Source organism: Hemiscyllium ocellatum, chromosome 34, assembly GCF_020745735.1.
Source record: "Hemiscyllium ocellatum isolate sHemOce1 chromosome 34, sHemOce1.pat.X.cur, whole genome shotgun sequence".
In the NCBI taxonomy this organism is placed as follows: domain Eukaryota; kingdom Metazoa; phylum Chordata; class Chondrichthyes; order Orectolobiformes; family Hemiscylliidae; genus Hemiscyllium; species Hemiscyllium ocellatum.
Genome location: NC_083434.1, coordinates 38,590,931 through 38,607,794, shown reverse-complemented (window position 1 = coordinate 38,607,794; position 16,864 = coordinate 38,590,931). Strand labels below are relative to the sequence as shown.

Genomic DNA, 16,864 nt, shown 5'->3' with positions numbered 1-16,864 from the left:
TGGCATGTCAATAGCTGGAACTGGAAGACCCAGCAGGAGGTCTTCTAGAATCACAATTACAGAACTGTACAAAATAAGACCACTTGGCCCATCATGTCTATGCCAGCTCTCTGAATGGTTATATCTGCGCATTTGTGTGAAAGGTTTTCTCAGATATGAAGTCCTCCCTAAAGCACATGATGACTCACAGGATGTCTGTATTGGAGCCCTGATGGGCAGACACCTGAATCATCAATCATAGAGTAGTCATAGAGTCAAAATGTCCCTGCTAAAGGCCATTCAGCCCATTGACTCCATGCCTGATCTTCGTAGAGCAATCCAATTGGTCGCATTCCCCACCTATTCCCACAGCAGTACACATTGATATCTTTTGAATAGTAATTTCACACACAAATGCTTAGATTTCTGCTTTAGCGGCCTTGAGCCTCCAACTCATAAGAGATTATGTGTTTAACTCAGAATTACAGAATCATGGAATTGTTACAGCCCAGAGGTAGGCCATTCAGCACATGTCTGAATGAGCACTTCACCTATCGTCTTTCCGTCATGATCTTGCACACTCTCTGCTTTTTTCAGATCAAAATTCAATTCCAACTTGAGTGTCTTGATTGAATACACCTCCACCAGACTCGCAAGCAATGCTTCCAGATCCTCGCCACTGTACGACATGAACCTGTTGCCATTACTCCTTTTGACAATTACCTTAAATCTATGCTCTCTGGTTCTTGATCTAATGAGTAGGGTTTAAATGACAATAGAGATAGAAAGAAAGAAAGAAAGACCTGCATTTATGTAGCATCTTGCACTACCTCAGTACGTTTCAAAAAGATTTTCGATCAATGAAGCAGTTTTGAATGATTGGAGGAATATGAGCCAAATGCAGTCAGGTGGGATTGGTTTAGTTTGGGATTTACAGTTGGCATGCATTGGTTGGACTGAAGGGTCTGTTTTTGTGTTGTATGACTCTATGATTCAATGCTCAGTAGACATGTAGTGGCAAGAGGACTGGGCAGTCAGCTAGGAATTAACTGAACTGTGAAGCCTCCCAGAACTGAATAGACTGACTATGCCCTTGTGACTTGCAAAGGGGAGGACGAGGCTCTTTGAGAGAATGCTGAGCATATTTCTCAGACTGTTTACAGTGGTGAAAGAGTTTGAGTATGAACAGTTTGTTTGAAGAGTATAGGGAAGAACCATAAGATGTTCTGGGATGTGAAGGTTTAAGCTGGCTTTAGAGTTGATTGAGAAAAGTTAATGACTCCATCACTACAAATGATGTCCTGTTGGTCATTGTCAAAAAAGAATCTACTGCTATGAAAGAGAAGATGAAGAACAGAATCAGTAAAGAGTGTTGGTGAGATAAGGTGATACAGTAAAGAAAATTACTCAGGCACTTACACATATTTTCCATTCCTGCACAAAGGATGTTGAAAAACCACTCCTTATATATTTCAAATATCATAAAGGACAATGATAGAAATTGACATTGAAATTCAAGCAGAATATTTATAGATTTTGTTATGATCTCTCCAGTGACTAATCATTTTAAAGAATCATGAACTTTCAGTTGATAGCTAAAAGAACAACACACCGAGATTTTACATTCCCAAAATTTTACTTTGACAAATGGCTGAGCAAGGGCAAGGTCAGAAATCATGGGTCCTGTTGCTGCTCCTGACCAGGGTCCGAGGGTTTGCCCCACTACCCCACCATGCCGGGCCATGAGGTTACAGATTGTGCTGGACTACAATTCTGCTGTTGATGGCCCACAGCACCTCATGGGTGTCCAGGTTTGACTTGCTAGGACTGTTCAAAGTCTGTTGGGCCTCATAGACATTGACAAAGTTAAAAATCACACAACACCCGATTGTTATCCTACAGTTCTGTTGGACTATAACCTGGTGTTACGTGAATCTTAATTCAAGACTTTTTTTATTTAATTCAATTTCTACCATCTGCAGTGATGGGATTCAAACCCAGGTTCCCAGAGCATTAGCTGGGTTTCTGGATTAATTGTCCAGTAATAAAACCACTAGGCCATCATCTCCCCAGAATCTTCCAGAATTCTAGACCCTAGTTCAGGATGCATCTCTTTGGCTAAGACTATCTTAATCCTCCATCTGACTGCAGTAACTTGCAAAGTCAAGGAACCTTTTCTCTCTGTTGAACACACATAATCTCTGTTGCCCATCTGTGATATTATTGGTTTGTAGGGAAGCCTGTGCTGATGTCAAAAAATGTCAAAAAAAAATGCCCTCTTGCTATGAAAATGTGAAATGTTAATCTTGCTTCCTGGTAGAAATGCTAATTAGATTTCCTTGATCCGAATTTCTTTCACCTTACAAAGAAATGCAACTCAATACCAAAAACTTTCTGGTACTTTGGGATACTCAGAGACTTCTTATTATAATCTTGAAGACTACTATGTTGTCTGCAAGTATGAATCCCTTGCACTTTCTTCCCAATAAGATAATATGAGCCTTCTTTTGATTTCTGGCAATCAAACTATCCCAGCTTATTATCAGCTTAAAAACATGTCAAATGAATTCTGTATCCTAAAGTGTTTTGAAATATGAACCTCACAATTGTAACAAATTCCAATTCTCACCTCTTTCCTCTCCTGCTCTTTTGAGGGCGCAGTCTTTTGTTTAAGTGCAGTGCTATGCAGGACCTCACCCATGTATTTGACGTTTTGCGCCAATATTGGCTTGCACAGCATCCCGCATTGCAGGGCTCAAGATTGTCAGCACGTAGAGGCTGCATGTACGAGGGGGGGAGATTTTGGCCTGTTGCACTAATGGAAAATTTTAGTCCCGTTTACAACATTTTCCATTCAGGGTGGAGATAAGATAGTCATGGATTTATTTTCATCTACTTGAGCAAAGGAAGGAGTTCAAGGTGGATCATCGATTGGGGTTGCTATGAAGTAAAACAATACAGGAAAGGGAAGAATCACAACTGCATTGAAAAATAACTTAGTTTTTTAAAAATATAGTTTGAAGCAACAATTAAACTTGACTCTTGATAAATGCAGATGATGCAACATTACAAAGCCAACAGCCACATGCCACAAGTTCGAGTTCCGTTTGAGCTATATTCCCGTGAGCTTGATTTTGATGTGACACTGTATTTTCCTACTTGTCATGGGGGAAGGGAAGAGAGCATATCACTAAAACTTAAGGAAGCAAGCTGCTGGGCTTCCTTTATATCAAGCAGGAGAGCAGCAGGGACTCTCCCCAGTCCAGCTTTCTCCCGTCATGAGCTGAACTCTTTCATGTATTCTCACTCAGGGCAGACAAACTGCGCCTAAATCTGTTCCTGCTGAGACAAGTCTGCACGATTCCACAAGCATTACCCCCACCCCCACCCCCACCCCACCACCCCACATCCAAGATCTTAATCTTCTGATAATAGCATGAAACAACGTCCCGGAAAATACCACGAGTTGCCTACTGGTAGAAAGCATTTTCGAAGAATTCAATTGTACTGCACTTCATTCCACAAAATGTTAAGTGACAAAGAAATGCTTTAAAACAAACATTACAGCAACAATGTTGAAACCTAATTTCACCAGCTTGCTGATTGTTTTTTAATGATATGATTTCATGGTCTTTATGTGTGCTTAGTACCATTCATCTTTCTCTAAATCTCTTGTGGGAGTTTTATCACCCCTATTACTTCCATTTTTGTGTCAGAGCGTCACACCATACCTAAAGGGGCATCAGATCTGCTTTCGGGTGGACACAGCACAATTAGCCATGACTCTCCCATATTAATCTTCTAAAATTCACCTCGGCTATTGAGCTGCTGCTTTGTAACTACTGAGAAGGAACTTTAAATAAAACAGCGTACCAGAAATTTGGCTGCGATACATCATTAATAAAACTACAATGATATTAAGTCACAATCAATATCGGGTTATGGGGGTTCAAAGAGCACTGCATTAATTTATTTTACCACTTTAATTAGCTTATTACTCCTCTCTGTATTGTAGCTGCAGGATCATTCACTCCAAATAGCACATACCGGTATTAAATCTGCACTGTCTGCACCAGGTTATATTTTCCAGAGGATAAATTTGTAATGTTTGTTTTTTTTTGTTTCTCCTTTGGTTTCAGTTTATATGGACAGACACACAAAGTATGTGTTCACTCAAAGAGGCCAGCAGTGAAGTGGCCCAGCATTTAAATCCCCTTTATTCGATATATGTGTTTTCTTTTGCTGATTTCAACAGTGAGTGTGAAAGAACATTCAAACAAAGATGGCGCAGGTTGAATTTATACGAGCGAATGTTATTCTAATATGCGCAGAGGGAAAATGGCGAAGATTTTGGGAGGGGGGGGAGAGTGGGGAAAGAATGGTTCAGTTTTCACAATATAATGGAAAAAGGCATACAAGGCTTGGTTTTCATTGTTGATAATACATATACACAGATGAATTCTGTCTTTCGTTTGTTCATGGTTTTCACTCTGCACAGCAGGGATGTTCTTAAGAACTTGCCCTCTGCGTAATTTCTCTAAATAGAAGCCACACACCCAGTGAGATGTGATTATATTCAGATCAGCCGTTCTCTCGGTACGAAAGTGTTATAATTTGAATCGATGAATGAATCGCACATTTTCATTACCGGGGATTTATAAATACGCATTTATTACTATTTCACTTGCTTGAGAAAATGCTGGGCACCTTCGTTGTTCAAAATGCATTTTAGTGATTGACAAGGACGTGTCTACTGCCTGCAGTCTCCGCAATAGCTCACCACGTTGCCTGCTGACCAGGAGATCAAAAATTATCGATTTCATGCAACTGCGTGCTTTGGATATGTAAGTGAGCTTTAAATTTGGACCTGAAAAACACAACTGACAAGTTTTGCAAAACCAATAAATGGTGTGGTTGCTTGTTGCGTTCCAGGTGATTTTGCTTTTTTCTACCTTCCTACATTTTGTGACCCAAAATATTCGTTCTGATGATTATTGAAGTTTTTTGTCGCAGTCCACATCTGCAGTCCCAGAATCCTTTGTGGATCTAATCTTGCCTTCAATGTCTTGAACGTTTTCAATCTTTTTGAGGATTAAAGATTCAAACCGTTTCAAAATTTGGGAGACGGACATTAACAACTTATAAATTATAGCATTTCATTTTGTATTTGTTGATAATTTGGAAAAAATAAGTATTTTTAAAGGCGATGGAGGGTGAAAGCTGCCCGCTTTTCTTCTGTTACTTGTACAAAGACGCATTACCACCCCCTACCCCTTATTATTTTGCTTTGTCAACTCACTTGATACGCTATTTTTTTGTTTTATTTCAAATGTCGCAGTACAATGTTCTAATCGCGTGCAATAGCCTGTAAGTAGTTTTAAAACATTATATATGCTTGCAATGCCTTTTCCAAAACAGTTCTTGGGTGATCTAAATTAAGGCTTTGGTCATCTACTGCAGTCACCTTCTTTGTGCAAAGGTGAATACTTTCAAGATTTGCAAGTTCCATTTTGCGCAACGTTCGAATCCTGCGTAAATTTGCAATATTTAATATGATATCGTTGAAGTCTGAAACCACTAAGTGAGTTTTATCCAAACAACGCCTTATTGGAGCAAAGCAAAATCTGCATTGTATTTTTGCCGTGTTGCCACGGAATAATACTACCAGGCATGAAGAGTTAAGTACGGTGCTGGCTAGATTTTATTAATCATTTTAATGTGAAGGCCAAAACACTGGCAATTCAAAGACTTTCTACAAACATTTATACACCGCGAATTCTCAGGGAAAATGGTAGAAATCATTTCGTACTTAAAAATACTTAATGAAATAAACTGTCTTTGCGCATGAAATGAAGGAAGTTGTTTTACAGGAGAAAGGATAATCTGAATAAGTGCATGATTTGTGCTTTTCGGGAATAAAGGATTTTTATACAGCACTAAGTTTCACTTTTTATGGCTTGGAAATACATAATATTTCATGTTTGCCTGTGTCAGTACAGCTTATGTAGCCATCCAGTAATTCGTGAATGGTCTTTGATTTTTCATTCACGATTTGTAATCAGTTGTAGCTGTGAACACTTAATAGCAATTACTGGACATGTAGGGGTGAATACATATGTGTATTTATCAATGCATTATGGACATACTGTATGAATGGAGGTCATTTATTTAAACAGGTTGAAATTATTTCTATAGATTATTACGTTTAATGTGTATATATGTATATAATGGAGATTTCCTTACCACTGCAGTAGGGGTGGGGTTGCAATGTTAATGGTCAACTAATGCAGAAATACAATATTTGGTAAGAACTAAAACCAAAGCACGAGATGTTAAAAAGCAATATTTGTGAATAGAATATTAGTAATGCCAACTCTGTGTGCCTATGAATACTTGCTGTCATGCTGAGTGTGTATTCACTTCAAAAGATTAAACAGAGATGGAGAAAATCTATTTTATCTGAAGCAACATTAAGCACTGCTAAACTATTAATATCCAACCCAGTTTAATTACATGACATAAGTTGTTTTTCTCTTTCCAACTTTCTACATTAAGGGAATGAAAATATGTTCATTTTGAATAAGGAGGTTTGCTGTTATTTTTATCTCTTGCCCATACCAACATATTTTAATACATTTCATTAATGTAAAGTGGCTTTATCTTTCTTGCAAGTCTCTGTGAGTGTATTTACGATTCAGTTGTTGCTTATAATTGGACCTAAATAATGCAAGCTTCAAATCTTAATTTAAAATATTTGTCTGGCCAAGGATACTTATTGCATTTACTTTATTTATGTTACAAAGGCATTGTGTAATTTTTCTTTACAAATATGCACAAAAATTAAGTTTTAAAATATTTAATGACAAGGCTAATACCACTTTGAACCTTTTTTTGCACGAAAAATAGAACAGGAAGGTAGCTTGAATAGAGAAAAGGCAGATTCAGAGAGGTAAGATTATCCTTTATGTGGGTTGCGTATTCCATTTATAATGCAGTGGTCTAAGAAAGACTTAAATGTTTGAAAGCAAAGCTATTTAACTAAAATAATATTAGTGTCCTTGGAGATTTCCTTAACGCTGCAATAGGGGTGTGGTTGTAATGTTAATAATGAGCTAATAGTTTTTGATTTTAACGAAGACAGAAGTGTGTGATATCCAAAATCAGTATTTATTAATAGAGTATTAGTAATACCTACATTAGCTACAAAAAAATTACTTGTTTTCAACATGAGAGTAAAATCTCTTCATTGTGCTATCTGTAGAGAAATCACATAAAACATATTTAAGAGTAAATTACAAATATCAGAGCACAAATGTATTTAACTTTCAGGATTTTAACTAGCATCCTCCTAAAAAAGTCACACAAATGTATTTCTGTATAATGAACAACGCAATATTTCAACAGTTAATGTATAGTAATGACAATCATTAATACATTTTGTGATAAAAAGAATTAAACAACTGAATTATTTTAAAATGTGTATGGTATTACCTCAATCATCAGTACAAAATTGAGTTAAAAACCAATCAAGTTACGGCTAATTATTTTGATTCACATATACTTGAACAGAAATTATCAGTTTAGTAATAATCAAAATTCAATATTTCAAAATTTTGGGAAATTGTAGGTCAGAAATTCCAATACAAGCCATTTCACCTAAAATAATTAGTACACAGGGTAATTAATTTGATTGAATGATACAATATCTGAATATAAAATAAAACCTTCCTATGGGAGCCGTGAAAGACGTTGTGCATAGTTGGATATGTTACTATTCAGCTTGTCTCTACTAAAAAGAGTTATAAGCAAATAACTTACAGTGAAAGGTTACGATTACATGAATTATAATTTTGTGTTTGCTTTCACAACAAAGGAATGTGGTTGGGAACTATGGTCCATACAGGGAGTCCATGTTGCTGTGGCAACATACATTTTTACATGTGTGTTTTAGTGTGGAGCTCTGGACTGGGATGGTACAGGCTCCAACATTCTTTCCACAAAATTATTGGCTAGGAATCTCTCCTGCTTTCATGCTTTCCATTGCTGTGTGTTGAAAGGACTTTCAGGTTGATGACCAAGCTGTGTACCTGCATTATAAATAGCATCTACCTTGGCCTCAAATACAATTATAAAATCGTAGAGTTGTGCAGCATGGAAACAGACCCTTTGGACCAACTCATCAATGCTGACCAGATATCCTAAATTAATTTAGTCCCATTTGCCAGAATTTAGCACATATCCCTCTAAATCCTTCCTATTCACATACCCATCCTGGTGTGAGACTCAAATCTGGAGCTTCTGGCTCAGAGGCAGGGACACTACACATTGTGTAGGCCAAAATGTCCTCCTAAATTGCTTACAAAGCTCTAAAATGACATCATATAACTTTGAACATTGATAAATTATGAGGGAACTTGCACATTCTATGAATGAAAATTCTATGTAAGAGCATTGTATACATATGTATTTCCATTAGTTTATATTTGAAATTAAGCCTGGTCAGGACACAAACTGTTGAAATTCCTAATATATCAATAATTCTATTTCCTGGTAAGCTATGTTACTCTCAGTCCGACAGCCCCACTGTCAGAAAACAGAATGCCTGTAATTATAATTTTAGAATTGTCAGTTTATTTCATTGTTGATGCAACTCCCTCATAATAATGCAGGAGTATCTTGGCACAAAAATCAGTATCAATTCACAGCTTTAGTTCCAGAATTCTTACTTATTATGAAATTATTTTGATTCTGATTTGTTGTGGTTGTTTCATTCACACACATACAGTTTGATAATTATCAATAGCTGAAAAATGTGTTGCTGGAAAAGCGCAACAGGTCAGGCAGCATCAAAGGAGCAGGTGAATCGACGTTTTTGGGCATAAGCCCTTCTTCAGGAATGAAGGGCTTATACCCGAAACGTCGATTCTCCTGCTCCTTTGATTCTGCCTGACCTGCTGCGCTTTTCCAGCAACACATTTTTCAGCTCTGATCTCCAGCATCTGCAGTCCTCACTTTCTCCTAGTTGATGATAACTATCAATAGTCTAACAGGAATAATTATTGGTACAATATCAAGTGATTAATGATTCCTTCTTTCATCCATTCCTACCTTTTCATGTTGCAGTGTGTGTTAGAAGTCTGGGGTTTGCACTTTGACTACCATTGCACAGTTTTGAAGTCTTATGAAGTCTTTCCAATGACCATTATAACCAATTGTGTGGCATGTCTAGCTCCATTTGTTTCTGATCATAAGTTCTTATACTGCTCAAATCCAAGAATCAAAAAATTCATTTGGCGGGTGTGGATGTTTCTGGCTAAACTAGCGTTTATTGCCCATCCCTAAAAGTCAACCACATTGTGTGAGTCAGCACTTACATGTAGGGAATACTAGGTAAGGATGACAGTTTCCTTCTCTAAAGGACATTAGTGACCAGATGGGGTTTTTCCAACAATTGACAATGGCTTCTTGCTCATTATTAGACTCTGGATTTCATCAGGCATGAAGGAATTTGAATACAGATCCCAAAATGTTGCCTGGGTGTCTGGATTAATTCCCTCCCCCATTATATATTTATAAAACACCTCTCAAGCAGTGGAACGCCTTAACATATTTTACAGGAGCAATACAGGAATAAGATTTAACAGCAAGTCACGCAAATCCCAAGAAAATAAGAAATAGGAGTGGGAGTAGGCAATTCAGTGGATTGAACCTCTACCACCATTCAATAAGATCATGGCTCATTTGATTGCAGGCTTAGGCAAGATGACAAAAAGATTGTCAAAAAGGTAGGTTTTTTTGAGGAGCATCTTGAAGAAGAGAAAAAGAGGAAGAGAGATAGAGGTTTTAGGAAGGAATTCCAGATCTTTGCAGTTGAAGGCACAGCTACCCATGGGTGGATCATTTAAATTTGAAATTCTCAAGAGGCCAGGACACCAATGAAATCTGTACCATAAGAGATGAACACATAATATCCAGTGAGCAGGCTGCAATCAAAAGAATTAAATTCATGTTTATGTATAGAAAATATCAAATACTAGTTGACAGAAGCACCTTGCCTTGAATATTACTTGTGTTGAGTTGCAGGCCTTAATAATGCTTCCATTGGGCAGTATCACATAGATCAATGTAATTCCATCTGAAATGAAGTACCAGAGAGCTAGTTATATTGTGCAGGTATCAACCACATCCTAATGCCTGGAAAGAAGGTGATATTGGCAACAGCCAGCAAACAGATATTGAGAACATGCAAAGATAGATGTGAAAGAACATGGGGCAGATAAAGGGGAAAGGGGTCACAAAAACAAGGATACAATAATAAGATATGTGCCACAGGATTCCAGAATGTCATCCAACCTATTGAGCTTATCAGACTTTGTATCGCAATCCCATATACTCCCACTGGTGAAAGAACAGCACTCCAAAAGTTTGTGATTTCATAAAGACCTGTTGGACTATAACTTGGTGTTGTGTGATTTCTACCTTGGTCCATCCCAGTCCAACACCGGCACCTCCACATTATCCCACTGGCGAGCTGTGTTTGATTGGGGTCATGCCTCAGATATTTATTGTTACTACTTCTGTCTTTGTCCCATGTGCTCTTCAAGTTCAAGATGTTGTGGGAGGCACAGGATCAGGTGGTCACTCCCATAAAGTTATGTCTAAGTTTTTACTGCAACATAAACTGCAGCTGACCATTCAGTCAGTTGCTGCACAATGACACTCAAATGTGATGGGAGACTGTTAGATGATTCTGTAGTTATCTAGGGAATGATTAATTATCAAAGTATACAGTTAAATTTGATATGTAAAAAAAGCTGAGAATACATTTTAATATTGGTCAGCCAAATTTGTTCAACAACTCATGGGGGGAGCCTTTGGTTAGGTCAGCATATGGCCACGTTCCTAGTTGCCATGAAAAAGGTGTTAGTGTGTTGCCTTCATGAGCTGCTGTTCTCCTTGGGGTGTAGGAATATGAACAAGCGAACGAGGAAGAGTAGGGCGGGTGGCCCTTTGAGCTTGCTACCCCATTCAATAAGATCATAGCTGATCTGATTTTAAGTAAAAAATGAGGTCTGCAGATGCTGGAGATCACAGCTGCAAATGTGTTGCTGGTCAAAGCACAGCAGGCCAGGCAGCATCTCAGGAATAGAGAATTCGACGTTTCGAGCATAAGCCCTTCATCTCAATGTCGAATTCTCTATTCCTGAGATGCTGCCTGGCCTGCTGTGCTTTGACCAGCAACACATTTGCAGATCTGATTTTAAGCTCAACTCTGCATTCCGACATATCCACCTGATAATTTTTGATCCTCCTCGTAGTCAAGAATCTATCTACCTCTGCTTTCAAAATATATGAACATTCTGCATCCTTTGTCTTTGGAGGATGGAAATTCCAAAGACTCATATCTTTCTGGGAGAATTCTTTTCCACATTTCTGATTTAAATGGGTGACCCCCTTATTTTTAAACTATGTCTCCTCATTCCAGATTCTCTCACAGGAGATTCACAAGACATCCACCTGCTCAAGTCCACTCAACAGAATTTCATGTACTTCAGTGAAGTCCCTCTTTTTAGAGATTAGATTACTGACAGTGTGGAAACAGGCCCTTCGGCCCAACAAGTCCACACTGACCCGCCGAAGCGCAACCCACCCATACCCCTACATTTACCCCTTACCTAACACTACGGGCAATTTAGCATGGCCAATTCACCTGGCCCGCACATCTTTGGACTGTGGGAGGAAACCGGAGCATCCAGAGGAAACCCACGCAGACTCGGGGAGAACTTGCAAACTCCACACAGACAGTCACCTGAGTCGGGAAATGAACCCGGGTCTCAGGCGCTGTGAGGCAGCAGTGCTAACCACTGTGCCACCGTGCCACCCACTCTGACTCTTTTAAAATCTTGATGATGCAGGCCTAGCATTTCATCCTAAGGCTTTCTGCTCAATCCAGTATTCGTCTCGGAAACCTTCCCTGAATAGCTTTCATTGCATTAACATCCGCCTATAAATGCTGCCCAGTACTGTATACCATAATCCAGATGCGATCTCACTTAAGTCCTCTATAATTGAAGGATAACCTCCCTCATCTTGCATTAAATTTCCCTTGCAATGAAACATACTATTCTATTTGCTTTCCTGATCACTTGCTGTACCTGTGCACAAATCTTATGTGATTCATGCACAAGGCACCACTGTCTGCATCTCAGAGCTCTGCAGCCTCTCACCAGTTAGATAATTTGCTTTTATTTTGCTCTTTCTGCCAAAATGGGTAATTTCCTATTTTCCCACATTTTACCCTTTGCCAGTTCTTTGCCGACCCACTTAACTTATCGCTTTGTCGGTACACCATAATACATACTACACAACCATGACACAATTTCGAGTGCTCTATTGATTGACAGCCATGTGGACTTATACCGGTTGCTGAAGAAAAATATGTTCAAAAGTTTCGATTAGTGTGGTGCTGGAAAAGCACAGCAGGTCAGGCAGCATCCGAGAAGCAGGAAAATCGACGTTTCGGGCAAAAGCCCTTCATCAGGAATAGGAATTTTGTTTTATCCATGTTCAAAAGTTTGCTAATTTGTTTTTAAACTCTTAAAATTAACTTCTTAATACTTTGACCATTACTTTAACTCAGACCTTTTTATCTTCACTGAATTAATACATCTTAACTGCTTTTCCAAAATAGTTTGTGAATTTAAATGAATAAAATTTTGTTTGGAGAAGCTTCCGGGGTACAAATTTTCTGAGACTCTTCCACAACGGAATTTCCTTCAAAAGTATTCATTGGCTGTGAAATTTTTGATGTCTTGAGCGTAAAAGCCTCTCGTTCTGAACGTAAAAATATAATTACATTTTATATGTCACATTTTTCGCTAATAATGCGCAGGATGCCATCTTCGCCAAAGCGATTACAAATCATAAATACAACATATGGGCTCCCATTTCATGGATTGTGTGGTTACTTTAACGTTTACGAATAAATGCTGCAGTATCAAAAGCCATAAGTCAGAATTGCTTTTGCTTTGTTTTCGTTAGGTTGAGCCAAGAAGTTTCATGTGGAAAGTTCAGGGTAGTAGAAAATTAATTTTGTAAATAAAAGATCACATTGTTCTAGTCTTTTTTTTAAAAATCAGTTTTGCTTTCCGGAATCCAACCAGGCTGTAAATTAAGTATTTTTGCACACTGGAACTCTTTTTCCTCTAATGCTGCCTCATTTTTCCTTTGTGTGGGATGCCCAGCAGCGAACTTTGTATATCTCTACTTCCGTCAATTGAAGTGACTTCTGGGTGAGTTCATTGCTTTTTTGAAAGGCTGAACTTATACATTTAACAAACACGAAACTGTCAAGTTCACTCTCCTCCCTGAAAAAAAATGGTGCGGGTTTCGTTTCATCCTCATGCATCGTCTTTTGTGTTTGCAAAGTCTTTGAAGTTGAGTGTTTAGAAAGTTTAAAACTTAATTGCAAAGAATGCAAGTTTGTTGGGAAAGGGGAGGGGCTGCAAGGGAAAACAATTTTTGCAATTTATTTTTTCAGTGCAGAAGCTTATGTGAAATTCGCGAAGTCCAAATAAATGAAAGGATGTTATGCATATGGTTTATAGTCTCACATGAGCTTCAGTTGCAAACTTGTTCCACTAAGCTGCTACTTGCAGCCTGTGTGATTCCAGCGCTCCCTGACCACAAGGTGTTGTGGCCACAGTGCCTATCCAGTATCCCTCCGCAGACTCCGGGCCTGGGCAAAGGGGCAGTAGAAAAGAGGTAGGGGTGGGGATTGGGGAAAATAAAATCTATCAGCGAATAAGAAACAGATCTACATAACCCAACTCGAGACTGTGCTTTAAAATAATGATTTTAAATGAGGTTTATGCATGGTCTGTGCATGATAAAGGCTGAAGAAAGGTTAATTTGTCGTTAGTTATGTCCCGAACACCCCCGTTTCCTTCTTCCTTCTGCCAGGTGTGGGCTGGAAAGTTACGCACTACGTTCCGCAGGCGGAGGGGCACTCGCCGTGTCGCTGCCTCTTTATAAGGAGGCATTGCTGCCGGTCGCCATTTTGGTCGGAGTCGCTGGCGGCGGCGGTTGGAGAGCGGGAGACGGAGCGGGAGTGAGTCAGAGGAAAGTGAGTGAGTATGAGGAGGGGAAGGAGCCGCTGTCAGAGCCTCTCGGGGTGGTGGAGGGTGTTGAGAGAAAAGGCTATTTTAGAATACATAAAAGTAGTCAAGAGTTCACCACCTCCGCCCTCAGGATCACTGTGGGAGCCGGGCGGGCTGTTGGTTCCCTCACTTTGGAGGTGCCCGTCCTTCAGCGTCGGTGGGTGAGAGAGAGCCCGGCCTCCTCCGGCCCTTCCCTCACTGGGGCTGCGGGGGTGGTTGCTGCTGGGGGGGGGGGGGGGGGGGGGGGGGGTGTGCGGGGGAGTGGCCAGCTCCTCCCGCTTTCAGAATTAAAAAAGATCAAAAAGTCGATTAACTCTCCGAACAACGTGGCATCGGGGGAGGGGCGGGTGTTTATTACCGGGTGGAATGGGATTGGAGTTTACCCGGGAGGGGGGGGAGTTTACACTGAGTGTGGGAGACTGGAGTGGGCGGGACATTACCCCGAGGGGTGGGGGAAGGAGGAGTGGGGGAAGGAGGAGAGGGTGGGGGGGGTTACCCCGAGGGGTGGGGGAAGGAGGAGTGGGGGAAGGAGGAGAGGGTGGGGGGGGTTACCCTGAGGGGTAGGGGAAAGGAGGAGAGGGTGGGGGAGGGTTTACCTTGAGGGATGGGCGAAGGGGAAGGGGGGAGGAGGAGAGCGGGGGGGGGGGGAGGAGGAGAGCGGGGGGGGGGGGAGAAGGGGGAGAGGGTGGGGGGGAAGGGGGGAGGAGGAGAGGGTGGGGGAAGGGGGGAGGAGGAGAGGGTGGGGGGGGTTACCCTGAGGGGTAGGGGGAGGAGGGGAGGGTGTGGAGGAGGAGGAGAGGGTGAGGGAATTTGCCTTGGGGGGAGTGGGGGGGTGGAGAGAAGAGGAGAGGGTGAGGGAAGAAGAGGAGAGGGTGAGGGAAGAAGAGGAGAGGGTGAGGGAAGAAGAGGAGAGGGTGAGGGAGTTTGCCCGGGGGGGGGGGAAGAGAGAAGAGGAGAGGGTGAAGGAGTTTACTCTGGGGTTGGTGGAAGAGACAGAGTCAGGAGTATAGAGGCAGAGATGGGGGTTTGGGGGTGGAGGGGAGAGACAGGAGTGGAGAGTTTACTCTGGGGTGGGGAAGACAGGAACAGGCGGTTTACTCCGGGGGTGGGCGGAGAGACAGGAGTGGGGTGCTGGGCTGGTGGGAGAAATCAAAAGAGGATGGGGACTTTACCCCCAATGGGCTAGCGGGAGGAGAGGATGAGAAGTTTATCCAGGGAGGGGTTTACCCTGAGATGACCTCAGAGGGATGGCAGAGTTTACATGAGATGTGGCAGAGAGGGGCAGCGGCAGTTACCTTGAGAGGGGGGACAAGAGGGGAGGGGATGTTTTCCCTGAGAGGTGGTTGAGGGGAAACAATAGTGAAGGTTACTGTGGTGGTGGTGGGGGATTAGGGAGGAATGAAAATGGGGTAGTTCACCCCAAAGGGGTTGAGAGAGGAGTGAGTGTTTACCCTGAGGGTGATTGTGTCTGTTGCTGTTGGAGGGGGTTGGACTGGATAGGGGGCCATTCTTTACCCTGAGGGTGGTGGAACCAATGTTGTTTTAATCCCAAGGCGGGTGTGTGAAGATGGGTTTCTACCTGACGGAGCTGATGTTCCTCCTCGGGGGAGGGGGGCGGGGGGGGGGGGGGGCGGACAGAGACAAGAGTGTACATATACTGAAGGCCTGCTGCTCCGATCTGGACAGGGGCGATGAGAGGGTGTTTACCTTTTGGATTTAGAGCTCAAGGGGCTAGTGTTTTCCTGGCCTTAAGGGTCCTTAGGTATTCATTTGGCTACAAGACTGAGGCATGTACTTGTGTTACAAACATTGAAGAGTTAGCTTTTTATCCCAAGTTATAAGAGTGCATGTGTAGGCTACAGGAGTGTGGGAAGATAAATGCCTTAACTGGATGAAATCATAAAGTGGGTTTATATTGATGTGATTTTGTTTTCTGAATTGGCAGCATGCAGCTTGATCCCCAAATTTTAGGTATATGTGAATATGCTCGTGACATTGATAAATTGTCTGGAATCTCGAGCAGTACTTGTTGAAAAATCTGTGAAATGGGGCAAAGCTTGCTCATTAACAAAGGAGTAGGCAAGTTATGCAGCAGTCTGGTATTTGCATTTTAAGGTAATTTCATTGATAAATGCTTTGAGTCATAGGCAAACAGATCTGTTTTTGTACTAGTATATAAATTTTGAGCACTGGCTTAACCTTTTAATGGGAAAGGAGCATCCAACATAATACAAATTTAATGCAAGAATGGACAAGTTTAAAGTATCTGTTTTGTTTCTTCCAGAATAATTCTTTCTAGTAATATGGGGTTTTCTTGTTGCCTCAGGTTTCATGTGAGGATGTCTTTTGCTGAGTAAATAGAAGTTTAATGTGACCACGGTTGCAACAATTGTGGTTGTTTTCAGGTTTTACTATCTAGTCCCTTCTTACGTTCTGCTTTTATGGATATTGATTTACATATGGTCAGTTTTGTTATGCTTGTGTAAATCTCAAATGTTAGCATTGATAGTTATAGATCTACTATTCAGTGTAGTTGGTTCCTGAATGTATGATTTGCAAGTTTGTTTTCCTTACAACTCACTGGTTAGAGTTGCAAATGGAAATTAGTTGTGTGTAGAAGTAGGAATCTTGAGTGTTGATACACTTCAAATGTGAAGTTGAGGCACTTCCATTTTGAATGGGAGGAGAAGCATCATGTGCAGTATTGGACAACTTCATTGTTTTTA

The 16,864-nt window shown here is 40.9% G+C and overlaps 1 protein-coding gene across 3 annotated transcripts in view; it reads left to right on the top strand.

Moving 5' to 3' along the window:
- Nucleotides 1–14,003: 14,003 nt before the first annotated feature.
- The window catches only part of ctnnb1 (catenin (cadherin-associated protein), beta 1), a 40,981-nt gene continuing 38,120 nt past the window's right edge, over nucleotides 14,004–16,864 (top strand). The window contains exon 1 of one of the 3 annotated variants that reach the window (XM_060850235.1): nucleotides 14,004–14,104. The gene's annotated coding sequence lies outside the window, so the exon portion shown is untranslated. Of the gene's footprint in view, nucleotides 14,109–16,864 lie in introns of all 3 variants that reach the window. The other 2 variants (XM_060850233.1, XM_060850234.1) reach the window with 2 other exon arrangements.